Source organism: Podarcis bocagei, assembly GCF_964188305.1.
Source record: "Podarcis bocagei genome assembly, chromosome: 8".
Taxonomy (NCBI): Eukaryota; Metazoa; Chordata; class Lepidosauria; order Squamata; family Lacertidae; genus Podarcis; species Podarcis bocagei.
This window is the reverse complement of record NC_138133.1, coordinates 67,154,532-67,167,560: the sequence shown is the minus strand read 5'-3', so window position 1 is coordinate 67,167,560 and position 13,029 is coordinate 67,154,532. Positions and strand designations below refer to the sequence as shown.

Sequence of the window (13,029 nt, the reverse complement as noted above, 5' to 3'; positions counted from 1 at the left end):
AGATTTCAACGGAAAGCTACAACACGTCAGTGAACCGTAGCTAACGAATGCAGAACATGGCAATTATTGCACATGGAAGTTGGGGCAAGGGTTTTTTTTAGGTTTTTTTTAACACTTGGAGTGTGAAGTTTTCTTTCTGCCAGACCTTAGACTGCACTTTGCACAGGCTTTTTGTCATTAAAATACTCTTATGTAAGCCTAATTGACACAGTTAAAAGAGCTATTACTCACAGATGTCTGTTGCTATAGTAATGGGGGAGAAAGGCAGAATGCTCTTCACCCTTCTCAAAATAATAGACATTATCATATGTAAAGGCATTGTGTCTTTTTTTTTGTAAAGCTCCTCTTCAGAAGCTAGGCACTTTGTACATGTTGTAACAAGGATGAACCCTCATTAAGGAGTTCATAATAATTTTTAACACCTGCCAAAATGATGGAGAGGGAGAATGAATGCAAGTGTAAATCATAATGTTCCAGGATACAGTATATGCTTTTCTAGTGATCTCAACTTTTTTTTTTTAAATGGGGGTTTTAGGAAATCAGTATTGTTCCCATGGAATTGAAATTAGTATCAAAAGCTCCAGAAAGAGAAAACGTGGTATTATTTTATGTGGGGGTTTTTAGCCTCTCCTTTTCCCCTCACAAAGTGGTTCAACAATCAGTCCCTCTTCCCAAGGAATTCTGGGAACTGTAGCTCTGTGAGGGGAATTGGGTCTCCTAACAACTCTCAGCATCCTTAAAGTCACAAATGTGAGTGAAATATTGTATTAAGTATGGCCGTCCTGTGTACATGTCCTGTGTACATGTGAAACCTGAGGGAGCCCAGGACCCTAGCCATTTGGTAATTTTCTTCCACCAACACTGCTGCCAACCTGTCTGCTATTGCCCCTGGAATACAGCATTAAAAAATGGATAGCTGTGGATATATTTTTGCTTTCATCTTGATTGTCCTGGGGAAACTCTACTGGTGCCCTTCCAGAATGAAACCCAATACCTTCAGCATGAAGAAAGATGCTTTGTTTTCATATACTGTATAAGATACTGAAACGCATTTCAGGATCAATATCAAGTGCAAGTGCTAGTCAGACAATATTGCTTATCTTTTATTTGCAATGCAACCTACCATGTCGCTATTTACTTGTGCAAAACCTTTAATGAAACGGCTCCAAATCAGGCTGCCCAGCCAACCAGAACATGTCACTCTTGCCTTAACTTTTCTTCCATGCTACAAATGGGTAAGCAGTTGGAGGAAAAATACAGGTTGAGGCAGGCCCCATCCATCCAGGCTTTTAAATGAGTTTTAGAAGTCTCATCATTTCAGGTTGCATTGTTTGCTTGAAGGATTTGTTGTGCAGCGGTTTTGAAACCGTTTCAGAATTTGTAATGCCAACACGTGCTGCTTTAACTGCTTATTTTTATTGAAGTGTGAAGTTGTATTTTATTATTGTATTATGGTGTCAGCTGCTTTGCCTTGCCCTGAAAGGTGGCCTATAAATATTGAAATAAAGGAATAAAGTAGGGATTTGAACCATGGATGTAGCTAGGATTTTTGTTGGTGGGGTAGGCTTTTGTTGGGGGGGGGCAGAGCCTCATATTTGTATTGGCTTTTATTTTTATTGATTTAGGGGGGCAGCTGCCCCCCTGGCCATGCACATGATTTGAACCTGGGTCTATGAAGTAGGACCACTGAGAAGTGGGTACACAGACTGTATGGATGTACTGCAAGCCTTCAGTCAGCTGGACCCCCAGACTCTGAGCTCCCCCCCTTTTTAAAGTAGGTCTAGTCCTCTTGGAAATAAAGTGATGGAACAAACTGTACATGTACTATTCACAGCCATTTCTGTGAGATGAGCCTTCCTGGTTTCCCCCACCTTTCATTATTTTTAGAGTGAAGTTGGGGCTATGGGTGTTGGCAGCAAGTCAGGTTAATTTTATGTTTCATTTTATTTTTCTTTCTATTCTCTCTCTTCTTACTATAACTAACTGGTGAATTCTCAGACTAAAAACGAAAAGGGAAGGGGAAAAGTAATACTGTATTTTTTTAATTTTTTTTTTTAAATTTCAGATGATGACAATCTGTGTTATTTTTAATAATGTCTTCTGTGGACTTTATAGCTTTGCATTAACTCTGATTCTTTACATAGAACTTGTGTTCTACTTTACCCATAGAAGCTGCATGTGTACATCACCTTCTGTTTATTACTCAGAGATCTAGAAAACGGTATCTTTGTTCCAGCTCAAGTACAATACGTTCATGCAAAGTCTATACACAGGCCCTCCATTTCAGATACTGTGGTGTATTTTGACCTGGCAGCCCCATTAACAGCTGAGTTTGTTCTGATAGCGGGACGATGTTTGCTGTCCTTGCCGAGTCTGGCAATTACATCTGCTTACACCACAGTCTGCCTGGTATTTACAATTTAATATTTGCTGCTTTCACTTTTTCAGGTTTCACTGCTAATGCTTTAAATTAAGCCACAAGGGAAGGCTTGAGGCTGAAGAGCATTTTGCCTAACACCTTTCCCAAGCTGTCACTTCTGCCTTAACAATGCATTCCTGATTTTGCCACAGCTACAGTACTGGTGTTTGCTAAAATCCCTGGAAGTAAAACTGCCAGTTTTAATTGTTGGATCAGCCCACTAAAACTTTGGCTGAGGACCAGTTTTAACCAGGGGGGTTAAAGGTAAAGTCTCTCTCTGTGTGTATAGACCTGGTGTGTCGCTATACTAATGAATGAAAAAGAAAATATTAAAAATGGCCTTTCCTTCTTTTGCAGGGAGCCTTTGCTTATTAAATGTCTTTCTGTTTTATTTCTTTAAAGCGTTTATTGGCCTCTCTTCTGCTGAAGCTACCAGAGTGCCGTAAGCATAAAACAACACTGCAACCCAGCAGTTGTACTACTAATGATTGATGAACAAGCTTACTCTCAGGTAAGTGCACAGGATCATAGCGTAACAGCAGTTGTGTACTGGTGATGTGCTGGCTAAGGGACAATAGGATTTGGTGGGTGCGCTGCTACCAATGTTTTGGTATTTTAATGATTGTATGTTTTAAAGTAGGGTTGTATTTTTTAATTGACCTTACTGATTTTATCTTTTGTAAACTGCTTTCAGGTGTATAAATTTTATGAAAGAATTTTTTTGAACTGAATAAGCAAATACAACATCAGAATGCAAAATTCTATGCTGTCATAGTGGCAGAATGCCTAAAGCAGGACAGAATAAAGGATGGGATGTCAGTGGAACAGGGAAACAGGGAAGGAACACACAGGTCTCTTCCACACTGTGGGCACATCCCATCAGTGGCACTTCTGGAAGAATAAATGTCCCTCCCATAGACTTGCTCCAGGCAGGCTTATTGGGCTGCCTCCCAATGTCCCCTACTGTCAGGGGGTGGAGGAGGCCAAGCACCGCTTCAGTGACCAGCTGCTGCTTCTTCTGCCATGGAAGACTGCTGAGCATGAGAGAAAAGGAGCCAATGGCCACCGCTTTTGGCTTCGTCCCCTGGCTCCTTCCAAAATGCCATGTGACGCCATATGATGCATGTGTGATGTCACCTGGCCCCTCAATCTTTGGCGCAAGTTGGCGCCTATGTCCAGAAGTCAAGTGTTTCTCTTTGCTTCCTGTACTTGGATTAGACCAGGAGTCAGCAAACTTTTTCAGCAGGGGGCCAGTCCACTGTCCCTCAGAGCTATATTTTTTTTGGGGGGAATGAATGAATTCCTATGCCCCACAAATAACCCAGCGATGCCTTTTAGATAAAAGCACACATTCTACTCATGTTAAAACACCACGCAGGCCCCACAAATAACCCAGAGGTGCATTTGAAATAAAAGGACACATTCTACTAATGTAAAAACATGCTGATTCCTGGACCATCAGCGGGCCGGATTTATAAGGCAATTGGGCTGGATCCGGCCCCTGGGCCTTAGTTTGCCTACCCATGGATTAGACAACACACAGTGATCCCCCTTCCCCCTTTCAGTTTCCAACTCTGGCCAAGGGCAAGTCCTTTATATGAGCTGGAGAGAAGATTCTAGAAAATATTGGAAATACAAAATAAACTCATACAGGTGTGGATGTTGGGTTGTGTGAGGGTGAAGCAAAACAGATCAGGCGGGGTGATACCAGTCCTTTAAAACCATAAAACAGCTGTCTGCTCCTCAGCCAACAGGAATGTATGTACAATCTTTAGCAGAATAAGCTGCTTGTCTTCCTGGCCAGCTTGCCTCTGTTAATGTTGCCTTTATGGGAATCAGAGAAGTTCTGTCCACAGCAATCTAGTTGTTGCAACTCTGCAGGGATGGTAATAAATGTAATGGAAACAGGTGTCCAATGGAACGGAGAAGCAGATTCCACACACAGCTGTGTCCGCCTCGAATAAAGGTTAATTGTTTCACAGTCAGGAGGCACTGCTTAATGGACAATTGAAAATGGATCATGGTTAATGCTTCCATTAAAAAAATAAAGAAGAAAAGAGTCTTTAACTGCGTAAAAAGCAAAACCCAGCAAAAAATCCAATGTCACCTTAAAGAGTGACAAATGTGTTACGGCATAAGCTTTTGTAGACTAGAGTCCACTTCATCAAATGCATGGTGTTATTCTAAGTTGACAGGTGTGAGTGTGTGTGTGTGTGTGTGTGTGTGTGCGCGCGCACACACACACACACACACACACACACACACATATTTGGGGGGGAGAGGGAAATAGAGAAGCAGTGAGGTCCGTAGGAAATGAAATTCAAAGAGGAGGGATTGTGACCATTAAACCTTAAATGTACGTAACAAACAGTGTGATGAAACACAAAGCAATGTTGATGAGAGCACAAATATATTGGCAGAAATTCAACAGGAAACGATGGGGAAAGATTTATATCCATTGTCCAGAAAGACTCCACCTACTTGTTTCTCCACCCTCAACTCTCCTTAACTGTAGGCCAGATTTCATGTTAAGGTAAGGCTATTTTCAGAAAAAGACATTCTGAGATGTTCCTGCCATTGATTTTTATGGCCACTGCATCAGGCCCTAAAGGCATTATTTGAGCTCTTATGCAAACAGGCAGTGCAGTGATTCCGCATAACTTGTATAAGGTTGCCAACTGTTAAAGCCCTGTGCCTTTAACAGTAGCTTGACACAAAGAAATTAAACAGGTGTGTTTTTGTCAATGCAAAAAGACACACACACACACACACACACACACACACACACACATATGTGTGTGTGTGTGTGTGTGTGTGTGTGTGTGTGGTGGGGAACCTGTGGCCATGAAGATGCTGAGCTACAATTCTGGTCATCCCTGACTACTGGCTGAGACTGGTGGAAAGTGGAGCTCCAACAACATCTAAAGAGCCACAGCTCCCCTCCCTTCCCTGCTTTAATGTAAGGTAAAATGACATACGGGACGCAGGTGGCGCTGTGGGTAAAACCTCAGCGCCTAGGGCTTGCCGATCGCATGGTCGGCGGTTCGAATCCCCGTGGCGGGGTGAGCTCCCGTCTTTCGGTCCCAGCTCCTGCCCACCTAGCAGTTCGAAAGCACCCCTAAAGTGCAAGTAGATAAATAGGTACCGCTTTCTAGCGGGAAGGTAAACGGCGTTTCTGTGTGCTGCGCTGGTGCAGGCTCGCCAGTTGCAGCTTCATCACGCTGGCCACGTGACCCGGAAGTGTCTCTGGACAGCGCTGGCCCCCGGCCTCTTAAGTGAGATGAGCACGCAACCCCAGAGTCGGATATGACTGGCCCGTATGGGCAGGGGTACCTTTACCTTTACCTTTTAAAATGACATACATTTATGAGTCCATATTATAGTTCATATTAAAGTGGACAAAGGGAGACCAAGCATTTTGAAAAGATTTGCTGACTATAAATATGTTTGCTGCCAAATCAGATAATAGTGCTTTCATGTCCCGTGTTTCCCAAACTTGGGTCTCCCGTCAGTTTTTGAACTCCAACTCCCATCATCCCTAGCTAGCAGGACCAGTAGTGAGGGATCTTGGGAACTGTAGTCCAAAAACAGCTAGAGACTCAAGTTTGGGAAACAGTAAAGTATATAAATCCATTCAGAGAGCCCTGTAGGACATTTTGAGCATTTAAGGGCACTACACAGTCAACTTACCTGCACAATAAGATAAAGGTCATTTTCCTGAAGTACACTGGCTTCAGTGCTATAATAAGTGTACTTAAGGAAGTTTATGGAAAGGAAGTTTCCTATTCCTTCTTTGCCCCAACAGCCAAATCTTGAATAAATGAATGAACTCTCCTAGGGAGGAGAGATGGCATCACAGTGAAGCAGCAATGCAGTCCCTTGGCTTATTGTTCTCTTGCCTACGATGACCAGCCAGGTGAAGTGGGAAAAGACCTATCCATTTGTCTCTATGGCAACAGGGCTACCTCTTTGGACATGCAAATGGAAGGACTTAACTGGTTAGCTTAACAAAGGATCTAGTCGGACTGGTTCACCAGGTTTCCTCGTGTAGATTCTAACATTCACAGGATCATAGTGCTGGAAAGAACCAACGGGTATCATCTGGATTGCCCCCAACCTATTAAAAATACATTTTAATATGATTTATAAATATACATACTGTACCACAGTTCAGTTTAGAAATTATAATGGTGGTTCACATGATGATAGCAGCAAAATCATAAAAGATACTGCTAAATAGGACCATAAATACAGTATTAAAGCACCAATGAAACCTCGGTGGTCTGGAGGCACCTGGAGTAATGTGAATCTTACCATTGGCAGCTGGATCTTTTCATCCTGGCATCTGGAACAGACAAAGTATAGGTTGTGAGTATATCCAGGAGGAATAGTGTTTATTTACTTTTCTGTAGGTTCAACCTGAATGATCTTCCCAAAAATCATTCCAAAATGATCTTCCAAAAACAAAAACAAAAAAATCTTCACAACATTTCTTTAAAATGTGTTAACAGTGCAACTATATATATATATATCTACTCAAAAGTAAGCATCATTGAGCACAACGGACTGCAAGCCTAAAATATGCACGTAGAGAGAAACTTCTTTCCAAAAAAAGGTTTTCTAAAAATCTTCCACCACAATGCATGTGTTCAAGAAAGAGACTCAAGGCTGTCAATGATTGTTTATTCCAGTTCACTGACTTGGGCTGCACAGGAAAAGAAAATCCCATCAGCCTCCCTGTGCTATGTTTATATGAGTGTGTGTATACAATGACTATTTCCCAATCTGACTGGGAATCTGCCAAAACTATTTGGTATTCAGTGTTTTTTTAAAAAAAATTTTTTATAAAATTTACTGCATGATTGTTTTTTTAAAAAAACTACCTCAAAGCAGTTTACAGAAAGAACATATAGGACATCTATGGAACCAGAAAAGACGGGAAAGCTTCACCATTCCCAAAATGTATTCTGGCCTATCTCAAAAAATACAGAATTTTTCTGCAACCTCTTTTGTGTGGGAAAAGCATGATATTTTGTAGCCTCACATCCAGAGAAGTTGGCAGTGCAAGACTGAAATCTCTGGGGTTTGCAACAGTCCTAGCATGTACAGTGAATAGTCTGTGTTTTCGTCATGGTAAATTATGATCCCAAACTTTTTACCTTTCTTTGTAACAAGGCCACAACGTGCATGTGTTAAGAATAGCCTACAATGTGTGTACTATGAACTACCATTCTGGATGAAACTGATCCATGCCCACTGCACATAAGCCTGTGATTAGAATTTTGTGGGTTATTGTTGCTGCTTTTTTTAAAACAACAACAACTGTTTTATCAAAATGTTAAAAGTCTGTTGTAGTCAACTTGTAAACACATCAGTTGTGCACAAAAGAGATGCAGCAGCAGGAAAAAAATTAATCCTTTAAGCAGCTGGTTATCTTGGTTTAGATTTGGAACACTGCAAACTGTTTTAAACATGCAAGTCGAAAATGTGGTTTGTCTGCTTGGCTGGGTGTGGGGGAAACAGCTGGATCTAAATAGAAACTCCCACCTGTGCATACACAACTTTTAGTATCCACAATAAGAGTTTTCTGGCCACGCCGCCATTTCAATTTGTCAGTGTTTATTCTGGGCACCCAAGCTAAAAAGTCTTCAAATCCTCTTGGACCATATCTACTTTTCTTCTCCCCCTCACCCGTTTTTAGAATGCATATAAATGCAGAGAATGAATCCACAGGAGGATTTTGGATTTGTTCAGACATTACTTTGCTCTTGCATGGAAGCCATCTGTATAGAAAATAATTCAAACATGTTTTTGTCTGAAGGGCAACTTAAGTAACATGAATTAAGAAGTCACCAAGCATCATCAAGTTAATTTATAAGCCACTTTTCCAACCGATGCACAAGGCAGCTCACAAGAACCGTAAACCAATCAATAATATACAGTGGTACCTCGGGTTAAGTACTTAATTTGTTCCGGAGGTCCGTTCTTAACCTGAAGCTGTTCTTAACCTGAAGCACCACTTTAGCTAATGGGGCCTCCTGCTGCTGCTGTGCCACCGGAGCACGATTTCTCTTCTCATCCTGAAGCAAAGTTCTTAACCAGAGGTAATATTTCTGGGTTAGCAGAGTGTGTAACCTGAAGCGTATGTAACCCGAGGTACCACTGTATAGGTAAAAGAAAAACAGCTGTAAATATATCAAACACATTTCACGGAAATAGTGTTTGGTATCCACATGAGCAATATCGCAAAAGCATTCATATTAAGGTACATTCGGCAACTGGAGTCTGTATGCTCAGTTATTATTTAGAGTGAGTTAGACCAAACTGATTGAACCAGTAGACATATGAGTTTCTTGGCTCATTTTAGGCAGTGGGGAGCAGGGTTGACTGAGGAACTCTATTGCAACCAACCACCTTTTGTTAGTGTTTGGCACCTCCTGTTTGTGCCTAAGCGGCTTGCCAGTTGCTGCTAGCCTGTGTTAGTGGAGACCATTGCAAGAAACTGGGAGGAGTTGGCCCTCCCATCTGAGCAGTGACTCTGGGAACAGCTATTTTACTCCACGCCTAACAGGGGTGAGCATCTGAACAGAACAGGGCTGAGGGGGGATTGTCTATCTGTCTGTCTGTCTGTCTGTCTGTCTGTTTCTCTCTCTCTCTCTCTCTCTCTCTCTCTCTGTCTCTGTCTCTCTCTCTCTCTCACACACACACACACCCTCTCCTGCTATAAGCTGAGGCCAGAGAACAGCTGGAGATTTGGAGGCCAATTTGTGTGACGGATCTGATGTGATGGAGAAAGTGGGGAATGGGGTCACTTTTGAGATTTGATTGTGTTATTTATTACATTTACAGTGGTACCTCGCAAGACGAATGCCTCGCAAGACGGAAAACTCGCTAGACGAAAGGGTTTTTGGTTTTTTGAGCTGCTTCGCAAGACGATTTTCCCTATGGGCTTGCTTCGCAAGACAGAAACGTCTTGCGAGTTTGTTTCCTTTTTCTTAAAACCGTTAATACAGTTGCGACTTGACTTCGAGGAGCAACTCATAGCACGCGGTGTGGTAGCCTTTTTTGAGGTTTTTGAAGACTTTGGTGATATTTGAAGCTTTTCCAAAACTTTCCCGACACCGTGCTTCGCAAGACGAAAAAAATTGCAAGACGACAAAACTCGCGGAACGAATTAATTTCGTCTTGCAGGGCACCACTGTATATATCCTACCTTTCCTCCAGGGATCTCAATGTGGTGTACATTGTCCACATGTTAACCTCCCAACAACCCTGTAGGGGAGCTTAAGATGAGAGAGAGTGCCTGGCTCTAAGTACGTGGCTGAATGGGGGATTTGAACCCAGATCTCCCTCATCCTAGTCCAGCACTCTAACCACAACCCCAGTATGTGACAGTTTCAGATTTTTAATTTCTTTAACGTGCAATTTTAATAACAGGATTTTGACGGTGTTTTCTGATATTTTTCATATGTAACCTCTTGACTGTGAGCTGCTTTGGCTTTTTTTGGTTTTGAAAAGCAGCATGCAAAGAGCGGTGTGATAGTACAGTTACTCACAAAGTGGTCATGTAAGGTACCCTTCCTTGCAGTGATAGCTCTCTCTCTCTCTCTAGCCCAGCTCTCTCTCCTCCCAGCTGTGGAATGTGCTTGCATGGAAATTCCCTGAACTATTAAGGAGCCCTGGAATTTATCTCTCTGAAAGTGGAGTGATCTGTTTAATAAACTTGACAACTTACCCAATGAACAGTAGAAACTAAAGGGTGGGTGAAGAAACTAGAAAGTAGGGAGCCAACCATAACATACTGGAGAGGGTTGGTAGTTTTAAATACCTGGGCATTTATATCTCGGAGGACCTCTCATGGACTGCAAATGTTAATATGGTTGTGAGGAAGGTGCAGGGGAGGTTGTATTTCCTGAGAATGCTCAGGGGACTGAATCTATCCCAGCACCTACTCCTGTCCTATTATCATAGTACCATCGAGAGTGTCCTAACCTATAGTATATTATCGTGGTATGGGAGCAGCTCTGAAACGGATAAAAAAGCTTTACAGCGAACAATTAAAATTGCCCAGAACGTTATTGGGCTCCGACTACCAACCCTGGATGAGATCTTCACGTCTCGCATCTTGAAGAAGTCACATAATATTCTGAGAGATCCCACCCACCCTGCTCACAACTTCTTTGAACTATTGCCTTCGGGCAGAAGATATAGGACAATGAAAACACGAACCACACGCCTTCTGAATAGTTTCTATCCAAGAGCTCTGATTGCACTAAATAATGATCTCAGGGCCAGTTGCAAGGTTTAGTAAGTAGGGAGTGGAAGGAATGAGATAGGTTTTAGGTTATGTTATGTTTTTAATAGGTCATGCTATATTCTGGATTATGTTATGTTTTATAGATTATGTCTAAATAGGATGAGAGTTCGGAGATACGTGCAAATGTATATGTGAACCCGGTCTTTGGGTGGGTGTTTGATTTTCGTTGTTGTGTATACTGTGTATATACGGACAATGACAATAAATTTATCTAAATCTAAATCTAAATCTAAATACTGACTCTAATGTGGTGGTTGTTTTCATTCACGTATGTTTCACTTGAGACACAAAGAAGCTTTGTTTGCTCCACATGTGAATTCTGTTAATGAAGAAGAAAAATAGATGCAGGCCTGATGTGGGCACCTGCCATCCTAAAGTAGCAGGCCCCACCAGAGCTGACGCCTGCCTGCCTCAGGGCTCCCCATTTCACACTGCTGAGTTGGCTAGACTCTATTTTAAGTTCCCTGCAATAGCATTACTGATGTTCCTGGGCATTGTGGGAAATTCAAACAGCAACTCATAGCCCTCTGCCCCAGTTTGGAGTACATATGCTTCAGGTTACAGACTCCGCTAACCCAGAAATAGTGCTTCAGGTTAAGAACTTTGCTTTAGGATGAGAACAGAAATCATGCTCTGGTGGCGCAGCGGCAGCAGGAGGCCCCATTAGCTAAAGTGGTGCTTCAGGTTAAGAACAGTTTCAGGTTAAGAACGGACCTCCGGAACAAATTTAGTACTTAACCTGAGGTACCACTGTACTGCTGTTGTTGCCACTGTCAGATAAGCCCAGTGTAATATGGGGCCCACCAGAGAGCACTTTACATGGGGCCTGCGCAATGCTGGAACTGGTCCAATAGGTGATACATTTTTGTCAACATTAAGACCAGTTAGGGGAATAGAATCCAAACTTAGTGTATGAAAATTTCATGAGTGCTGAAATTCTGTGTAGTCCAGGGAAAATCACAATGCTTTTTGCATTATTTCAGCTTATGTGAATTCTCTGGCTAAACTAGCATTAAGCACAGCTGCCTCTGCTGTCCAGGAAGGATTTGTGGCAGAGCACCCTGCAAGACTTCAATTGCAAAATGCTTCTGTCACAATGTATTGATTCCTACTAAAGGCATGGAAAATAACCCTGGTGCATTATAGGTTCAAACCTTAGTTCCATTATTATCTCCAGTAAAAACTTGAATGACAGCCTGCCTACTAGAGATTTATAGGTGCAAACCATTTGTCTTCAGCAGTGCAGTCAGATTGCTTTGCTCGCTTATTAGACTTGACAGCTCCACTGTAGTGGGCCATAAGTCATTCCCAGATCAATCGTAGACAATGAATGGATTGGAAGCCGTCTAGGGTCAGCATGCCAGTCCAATTGACCTGCTATTATTTGGTTGCACTCAGATATTGTCAAATATTCCATACAGTCAAGAGTGCCCTTCTGTAAATGCATTTCTTTCTTGACCGAATCATGGGGCTGTTCAGAATTCCAAAGGCTACCTCAATATAAGCTGCAGAGGTTTCAAGGCAGAGAAGGAAAATCTTATGGCTGGCTCCAGTTCTCGGAATGTGGCTCTTCTAGAACTTGTACAGAAGTACGGATTCCTTGAACAAATTCATGTCCAAGATGCACAAGCGTATACAGTACAGTACGCAGTTTCACTGCATTAGTGGTTATAGCGGTTATAGTGGGAGGGAATGCAGAGGAGTGTGGCTCTCAGATGTTTTTAGAGCAAGGAGTGGTGATGTCATCGGCTGGAGTGCCAGGTTAATCTATAGACTCTCCTTGCTCTGACAAGTGAATGAGGCATTCAGGTTTTGCTTTAATTGCATGGAGAAAGTCTGAGAATAAGGTCACTTCCAGATAACCTGTTTATTGAGCGTTCATCCTGATTTGTTTGCGCAAAGTTTGTGGGGAGGTTATGTGAAGTCCAACTGTTTATTGAACAATTGTTCTGATTTATTTGTGGGGAATTTACATCACAAGCAATTGTTAAACTTCAGGGAAGTTTTTAATGTGTGACATTTTAGTGTATTTTTGGTCTCTGTGGAAGCTGCCCAGAGTGGCTGGGGAAACCCAGCCAGATGGGCGGGGTACAAATAATAAATTATTATTGTTATTATTACCCACCATTTCCAGTGCATTTTCCCATCACTTTCCATATTGCAAAAAATAGAAATATGGGGGGGGGGGGTTGGAAGCAAGCTTGTTGCACAAAAAGCATCAAGCCCACTTTAACTGTGTGAGCTGAATCTGCTGGTATGAAATTGCATTCTGTCTGAAAAATAGTGACAATCA

At 42.1% G+C, this 13,029-nt stretch overlaps 1 long non-coding RNA gene across 1 annotated transcript in view; it reads left to right on the top strand.

Moving 5' to 3' along the window:
• The window catches only part of LOC308593133, a 37,864-nt gene that overhangs the window by 15,812 nt on the left and 9,023 nt on the right, over positions 1 to 13,029 (top strand). Inside the window, exons 3-4 of the long non-coding RNA XR_014010766.1 lie at positions 2,822 to 2,930; positions 9,644 to 9,732. This is a non-coding gene — a long non-coding RNA (uncharacterized lncRNA). The remainder of the gene's footprint in view (positions 1 to 2,821; positions 2,931 to 9,643; positions 9,733 to 13,029) is intronic.